The sequence below is a fragment of the Peromyscus eremicus genome, chromosome 17, assembly GCF_949786415.1.
Source record: "Peromyscus eremicus chromosome 17, PerEre_H2_v1, whole genome shotgun sequence".
NCBI lineage: Eukaryota > Metazoa > Chordata > Mammalia > Rodentia > Cricetidae > Peromyscus > Peromyscus eremicus.
Genome location: NC_081433.1, coordinates 24,906,008 through 24,914,450, shown reverse-complemented (window position 1 = coordinate 24,914,450; position 8,443 = coordinate 24,906,008). Strand labels below are relative to the sequence as shown.

At 43.9% G+C, this 8,443-nt stretch overlaps 1 long non-coding RNA gene across 1 annotated transcript; it reads right to left on the bottom strand.

Annotated features, from left to right (window-relative positions):
* Positions 1–246: 246 nt before the first annotated feature.
* LOC131894048 (uncharacterized) lies at positions 247–1,600 on the bottom strand. Its single transcript, XR_009374826.1, has 2 exons — positions 1,538–1,600; positions 247–518 (listed from the first exon to the last, which is right to left on the bottom strand). It is a non-coding gene; the product is annotated as an uncharacterized LOC131894048 (long non-coding RNA).
* Positions 1,601–8,443: the final 6,843 nt, after the last annotated feature.

The following is an 8,443-nucleotide window of genomic DNA, read 5'->3' as shown; positions in this document are numbered from 1 at the left end:
GGGGTGTGTTTCTTCACAGAAGTGAATGAACCACCCCCCCACCCCCCCCCTGCTCCCAGTAGCCTCTGGATGTAATAGCTTACAGAAATCTATCTGGAAGGTGGGTTGGGTCTCAGTGGATAAATTGGCTATGAATTCCCCAGTTTTTGGTCTTTTTAAATTCTCATACCCAAGGTCCTGGCTCATGGGAGGGTGGTGGCTTTTTCCATGGGGAGACAAAAAAAGGACAAAGCAGGACAACCATAATTATAGGGCTCATGTCAGGCTTCTTTGGGGGGGGGGGTCAGAGGACTTGTGATGATCCATCTGTCATTATCTTCTGTAGCCTTTTTTGGCTAGGTGTGGTGGCTCCACAGGGTGACATTGGTGACCTTCATTGCTGTTTTGGGTTGAGATTCTCTTTACCTACACCAAGTCTCCAGGCTGGAACTTATGGGCAGGCTCAGACACAGGCAAGGGTGCAGCCTCTTCAACACTGTGATGACTATCCTCTGGGTCTGTTGCAGGACCTACAAGGACTTGAGAGAATGGCTAGATCTTAATACAGGGTTCACCTGACCCTTAGAAGGGTAAAAGGTAGAGGTTGGCCCAATTTTCACTGGTTTCAAGGACATATTTTAAAGGTATTTCTTTGTTTGTTTATTTATTTATTTATTTATTTATTTATTTATTTATTTATTTATTTACCCTTCTTACCTGTCTTGAGCTTTGTGGCTATACTGGAGTTTTTAAATCAACATTTAGGACCTTTGTCAAATTTAGGGAAACTTTGGCCATGAAGGCCGGGCCACTGTTGGACCCCAGGGAGAGGCGCCACTCAAATCCCGGCATGATTTCTGGGTTTGAGTGACGAAGCAGTTTTAGTTGCCTCCAGATGTGTGGCCTGGTGGAGCTTGGAGACCATTTGTCTTCTAATAATGGCAGAGTACCGGTCTCTCCTCTGGCAAGGCCATCACCCATGTGTTTCCTGTCTGGCATCTTTTCTTTTGGTCCACGTGGTTTCTTTGGTAGGTTGGGCTCTGGATCGGTTCAGGTTCAGGCAGCATAAACAAGATCTGGAGAGCCCCACTGGGTCTAGGATGGCCAAGTCTGTTGTTCTGTTCCCTTGGGCCTCTGGGGAACTCTCTTTTTTCACCTCCTTTCCAGCTGAGGTAAGGAGCCCCCTCCCCGCTATAGAGGGCACTATGGACCTGGGCTGTAGCAAGTGCATACCGATTGTCTGTGTAGACAATCTTTACCCCAGCACAGTGCCTGGGTTAATACCAGGTGAAGGGTTTGGGTTTCTCTGGGTGACTTAGCAGGGCCAAAAGGATTTGGGTCTGCAACAAGATGACACAGGTCTCAAGGTGGGGTGGGTGGTGGTAGTGGGGTGGTGTCTTGAACCAGAGAAAGCCACTGGTCAATACAGGGGAAAACTGGTCAGCGTGGCTGGGGTTCATGTTTCAGTCTGAACCATCACTGAGTCACCCAGCTCTGAAAGAGGGCCAGCTGATTTCACAGAAGGTCTGGAGCTTTTCTGTTTGAGGAACAGACATACCCATCCTTGTCTGTAAAACTCTCCTTCGGGCCATGGCAACTGACTCTCACCATAGATGCTGGCATCACCATAGCAACAGCAGCAGCCTCTGCTGTAGCCATAGTCACTGCCAGAAGTGGGGCACGGCGCAGCACTGCTGTGAGCCTGTGGGAAGTCATTCCAGGGGTAGCTGTGGGTGGCTGCAGTCCCGGGACATCTCACTCTCCCTTTTATTTTAGATCTGGTTTTCCAACCAACTGTCAGAAACACACAGGGAGACATGGTAAAGACAACTAGGGGTGGCCATCACACATTCACACACCTAACAGATCTGGGGAGTCCAGTGATGACTCACACGGGTCCTGGACACTAGATCAGCCGCTGTGTCTGACCTCTTCTTTGTACTCTAAACAGAAGGCGTCTTAACCAGACTTACCTCCAGAGGTGACAGACAAGGTGACTTTTTACTTCCTTTCCTTTTGGGGTGGAAGCGTCAGACTCCTGTGAAGTACTAGGTAGTAATTGATCCGGGTGAGTCCTGGGGCTCTGGAATATCTCAGGGTACACCCCCAGGAGCCCTTGACCACCACATTCTACCAGACTCCAAGGGGCTCCAGGACCCCTGGTATTTCAAGGTCCGATCTCTTGGAATCTTGGTGGCACCTCCAGAAATGTTGTGAGTTGTTCACTAGAGAGGACTACTTAGATATGGGTTTACACCAACACAAAGTCTTTATTAGCAGGCCGGCAACTACATGGGGTGTTCTGGATCCCAAGGCAACCCTAAGCTTTCCTCAGGGTGAGTTTTTAAGCACAAAATCACATCCTGGGTTGACACACCTCAGTTAGTAAGAACAGTTAGCCAGAAGCAGAACTACAGAAGCCAAAAGCAAGGTCAGCACATGTAAGGACTTTCCCAGAACTAAGGGCATTGATGGATTAGGTCTTTGTTTTCATCTTGGTAGGTGGTGCTGTCTGTCTACATGCTGACTTGTGGCCTCAATGGTACTTCTATCATGGCGTCATTTGTTCTAAGTGAGGTCTGGGGGCCTGTTACAAAAGCAGGATTATGAACAACAGATGGATACCTACTCTATAAATACATACGTACACACTAATGATAATAAAGATTTGGAGGGATGCAGTTTTTTTTGGAGGTTATCGTCAGAAACATGCTAAAGGAATTTAACTACAGGAAAGAAGAAAGCTGATAAACGGCCAGTACATGGACTATATCTGGACTGTATCTGTGGGTAATGGACTTTATTACTTGGGGCCTTCTCTCTGTGAAACTATGTAGAATATACTTCAGAATTGTCTCATTAGGGACAAAATAGTTGAACTGATGGTTTTTTTTTTTCTTTACTTATGATTTGTTTGTTTTGAGACAAGGTTTTACTACATAGTCTGAACTGGCCTGTAACACTGTCGCTCAGCTTGACTTCCAACTAGTGACCCTCCTCTTTCAGGACCCCTGGTGCTAGTGTCACAAGGATGCTCTACCTGGCAAGAGGCGAGGCTTTTATTTATCTATTCCTGCTCCTCTTCAGATGAACATAGCTCCCGTGGCTCTTCTGTCTGCTCTGTGCTCATCGGAAGCCCCCAGACAGGCAGGTTAGGAAGCCTCTGCTAAGGCTGACATCTCACATCTAGAGCTACTTGTGAACCTCAGGGTGAGGGCATTGGGTAAGACCAGGGCCCTGACTGCATCCACTACAATATTCAATAGTCAACACACACTTACCGAATACCTATAATAGACTGGATGTTTTGTCACATGGGGCAATTTCTCTGAAGTATAAATTTTGATTATGGCATTCTCTAGATATTTGTCTTGCAGTTCAGATCTGCATCAAACTGGTTGTACTATGAGGAGAAATGCAGAGAAACTTGTAAGAGGTAGAAAAACACAGTGTAGCTGGGTAGTGGTGAGCACGCCTTTAATCCCAGCACTCGGGAGGCAGAGCCAGGCGGATCTCGGTGAGGCACCAAAACTACATAGAGAAACCCTGACTCAAAAAACAAAAAACAAAAACAAACAAACAAAAAAAAAAACAAAAAAAAAAAGAAAAGAAAAAAGAAAAAGAAAAAGAAAAACACAGTGTAGTCTTAATGTATTCTTTCCAGCCAGGTTTGGCTGAGCGGTGATTCCCTCACCAGCCTGCTTCTTTCTACATCCCAGTGTCTAAGGTAGGACTGGGTGTATAGCAGGGCAGGCGGAGTCCTCTTGTGCAATGACCCTTCTTCAGTTATGCTTCCATTATTTTTCCATCTAATCAGCTATTGCAGAAGCTGATTGGAGTTCCTATTTCTTCTCTCTTAAACTGACTCAAAGATACGTGTTCTTTCTTCTTATCACTTTGCCCTTTTTTCTGTTTTCAACCCGATACTCCATTGTCAGAATCAATCTTTCCTGTGACACACAGCTCATATAGCGTCTCCTCCCCTGGTCCACTGCTCTCACCAAAATGGCTCTTCCGTGATGACTCTGAACTCGTAAGATTTACCACGCTTGTCTTGTAGTCATGACATTTTCTGCTCTTTTTCTGACTTTCAAAGTGAAGGGAGGTGAATTTTCCCCTAGGCTAGTGGACTGCTAATGAGAAAAGGCATATGCTGCCCTGGTAGCATTTTAGACAGAACTCTCCAGAGTCAATGCAGTAACGGAATAATGGTGAAAAATATTACGAGTTAATGCCACATCTGTTTGACCTGATAGCCTTCCTCTGAGGTGAACAAAGACATTAAGAAAGATGCACCAGTAGGAGCAGGCAGAGCTGTGGGAGGTAGCCTTCATGAGCAAAGCCAAAAGCAGCAATAACCACAACAAAATGATTGTTCAAAATGTAATTCGAACCATGGAAGGTAAGGACACATGGGGCCAAAGACACAGCCTGGATCCGTAACTGACCACTGAATGCTTTCACTTTTGGAGACACTCCGTAGACTGTGATATTAGCTGTTGCTGATGGGGAAAGAGGAAAGGGAGTGGATACTTGGCATTTTTATGCTTCAGAAAAACAATACCAGAGTTGGGAATATAATTCAGTTGAGAGAACTCTTCTGAGCATGTGTGAGCATGGGTGAGCATCGTGAGGATCACAGGAAAACAACACAATTTCAAATGGAAACTGCAAGAGCATTACTCTTTGAGGACTCTTAGCCAGAAAGGAAAGGCAAACAATAGAATGACTTCCATGTGTGGTGATATTGTGTTCCCCAATATATCGTGCACCCTAATAAATTTATCTGGGGTCAGAGAACGGAACAGCCACTAGACAGACATAGAGGTCAGAATGGTGACACTTACACCTTTAATCCTAGCCTTCTGAAGGCAGAGATCCATTTGGATCTCTATGAGTTCAAAGCCACACTGGAAACAGCCAGGCATGGTGACGCACGCCTTTAATTCCAGGAAGTGATGGCAGGAAGCAGAAAGGTATATAAGGCGTGAAAGCCAGGACCTAGAGCCTTGTTAAGCTTTTAGGCTTTTAGCAGCAGTTCAGTTGAGATTCATTCTGGATGAGGACTCAGAGGCTTCCAGTCTGAGGAAACAGAATCAGCTGAGGAATTGAAGAGGTGAGGAAGCTGTGGCTTGTTCTGCTTCTCTGATCTTCCAGCGTTGACCCCAGTACCTGGCTCCAGGTTTGTTTTTATTAATAAGACCTTTTAAGATTCGTGTTACAGCTATGAAAGGATATAGGGTCGAAAACCTAGCAAGCAAGTGAGCACCCGATCCTGAGATACTGAAGTCTCTAGCAGGCCCGAGCAGGGCTAACATGGCACTGGCAGGTCTTGTCCCGTCCCCTTCCCTCTCCCTTGCTAAACTGTTGACTACATTCCTACAGCTAGCCACCAAGGTCTGCTCCCTTATTTGGCCACTTTGTTGTGCCTGACACATTCCTGAGGCTGATCTCCAAGGTCCAGCTATCAAAACATCAAGGTCCAGCTATCAAAATTCACTATTTTGACTGACCTAATTAAAAGACCCAATCAGAACTTGCCAACACATCCTAGCTCATTCTAACACAGACCTCTTTCCCCCTCTTACAATTAACACTTGCAAAGTTATTTGCTGCTGTTTCTGCCTGATTCAGAGTCAGCCACCTTTGTCATGCTTAATAAGGGATCTCTTTGTGTTTGGTTTGTGCCTGGAAATTGGTGTTTGAGTGTGGTCTGTGCCTAATCCAGGGTCCAGAAGGGAGCACCCCACAGTATGTAGGTCCCTTCAGATACTATCAGGTAGAGTTAGAGTGTTTTGTTTCTTTTTTCTTTCTTTCTTTCTTTCTTTTTTTTTTTTTTTTTTTTTTTGTCCTTTAATTTTGCATGTATGGGTGTTTTGCTTGCATGGATGTCTGTGTACTGTGTGGGTGCAGTGTCCGCAGAAACCAAAGAGGACATCAGATCCTCTAGAGGATCTGGAGTTACAGGTGGTTATAAGCCACCATGTGGGCGCTGGGAATAGAGCCTAGGTCCTCTGGAAAAGCAGTCAGTGCTCTTTGCTGCTGAACCATCTCTCCAGGCCTGGTTTCTGTCTTTCGTCAATCTCTCTATTCTGGTTATTTATTCAATGCTTTATTTAAATCAAACCATTTGGGTACCAAAATAAATGGATTTAAAATTAAAGTCTTATATGAATACCATAGGTAAAAAAAACAATGTCTAAGTCATAACATCAAGCTAACCAGATCCTGTAAGGGCCCGGGTCTCTTTCTTGCTCCAGCTCTGCTGATATCAACCCTGCTGAAAAGGGAGACTAGCAGTTATCAAAGGTTCAAATCCTACCAACACCAGAAAGAAAGGGTGATTTAACCTGAAGAGTGGAGAGAAATGAAAGGAACAGTTTTCTTTTCCTACAATATTTTAAGCTCTGCGCCTGTGGTACTTAAAATTGTTATCTGTAACTACTGACTTCATCTTGTTTTGACAGTCCATGTAAGCAGAGGCATCCTTGTTTAGTTGTTAAGAGTTATTGAAAACAGCCTTCCTGGTCTTATTTGTTTGTTTGTTTTTGTTTTTTTCCAGATAAGATTTCTCTGTGTAGTTTTGGTGCCTGTCCTGGATCTTGCTCTGTAGACCTGGCTGGCCTCGAACTCACAGAGATCCACCTGGCTCTGCCTCCCGAATGCTGGGATTAAAAGTGTGCGCCACCGCTGCCCGGCCCTTCCTGGTTTTAAACTACAAACTTTGCACGTACAAACCAGTGATCTATAGGAAGTCTCCCTGCTAAGGTTTATCTATGGACTTGAAATAACAATGCCCACTTCACAGGCTGATGTGAGGATCAAACTCATGGGCATATAAAATTCCTGGAAAAGCTCTTGGCACAAATTACTATTGTTCTACAAATGTCAGCTGTTACTATTATATGCTTCAGGACACAGCTGCATGCCTGTCTTCCATCTCTTAATGTTTTTATTTTTCTGCTCTAAACTTCCCTGTCTCTACTCCGACTCCCACATTCTCAGTGGGTGGGTCAGTTTGGACTGACTCCAACCTGCTCCAGAGAACACATCCTATGCTTGGATAACACCAGAACATTCCACCTCCATCCAACCTCATTCAAAGGAATTTCTCAGAAATTGATCTAATCCAAGACGGACCAATGAAATCAAATTTCAGGACTTTTATTGGATCTATTAGAAGAGAGTTGCTGTGATAGTTTGTGTATGTTCTAACAAATAAAGCTTGCCTGAAGATCAGAGGGCAAAGCCAGCCACTAGTTAGCCATATAGGCCAGGCATTGGTGGCACATACCTTTAATCCCAGCACTTGGGATCTCATGCCATTAATCCCAGCACTAAGGAAGTTGAGACAGGAAGTGATATGGCTGGACAGAGACAGGAATATAAGGCAGGAGGACAGAGGAGCTCAGTCCTTTAGGCTGAGGAGTTGGTGAGAGGTGGCTGTGACTTGTTCCTTTGTCTCTCTGATCTTTCAGCATTTACCCCAATATCTGGCTCCAGGTTTTTATTAAGACCAATTAGGATTTGTGCTACTACTATGGGTTCTTAGGTCACCTAGGGCTGTAGGAAGCCATTTTTGTTTTAACCACATCTGGGGGGCGGGGATAGTTTACACAGAATGAAATGAACACAGAAGAAGGCATGGCCAGCAGAGACAAAAGAAGCCATGATGACTTGAATATTTGAATTTCAACCTTGATGAAATATAAACTGTTCATTTCCAGTTACATGATCCAACATATCCTTTTTTGGTGTGTAAACAAATTTGCATTGCCTTTTCTTATATCTGGGAACAAGAGTTATAACTAATGTCATTTTTTTATTGATTGATGGCGTCTTTCTATTGCTTTCTTTGACTTGGCTGTGTATTTTTAATATAAGATCAGCCTTTTTATTGTAATAATATATATATAATAACTCTTTTAGGTGTATAATATAGCAGTGCTTAATATGCTCCCAATATCACACACCTATTACTAGTATCCATTTAGCTGAACCTTTCAAAAACAGCAATGTTTGAGTTAAATTCTTTTTGTTATGATTTGTTTCCTAAGAGGTCTATTCAATTGCTGGAATGCTGGTTCAAAACCATTACATGAAATTAACTTATGAAAGCAATACTTGTAAGGGCAAAGAAATAATCCATCCTCATGTCACAAAGGAGCTATTTCTCTAAGATACATATTGTACATTCTCGTCCTGTGAATACCTTTTAGTTTAATATTAGTATTCTAGAAGGGCCCAGAGCAGGAAGGCCTTCATTAAGTAATGAAACTAGTTTAATGTTCACATTTAGAAACACAAATGGATGTATGATGCCTTTGGATTCCCATTGGCAAGTCAACCCACTCTTAAGGCCTCGATCCCAATCTGTGCAGTGCTCAGTATTGAAAGCACTTAAGACTTAGAGTCTGGAATCCCAGCCCTCCTACATGGAGATGAAAGGTGGGCCAGCTAGCCT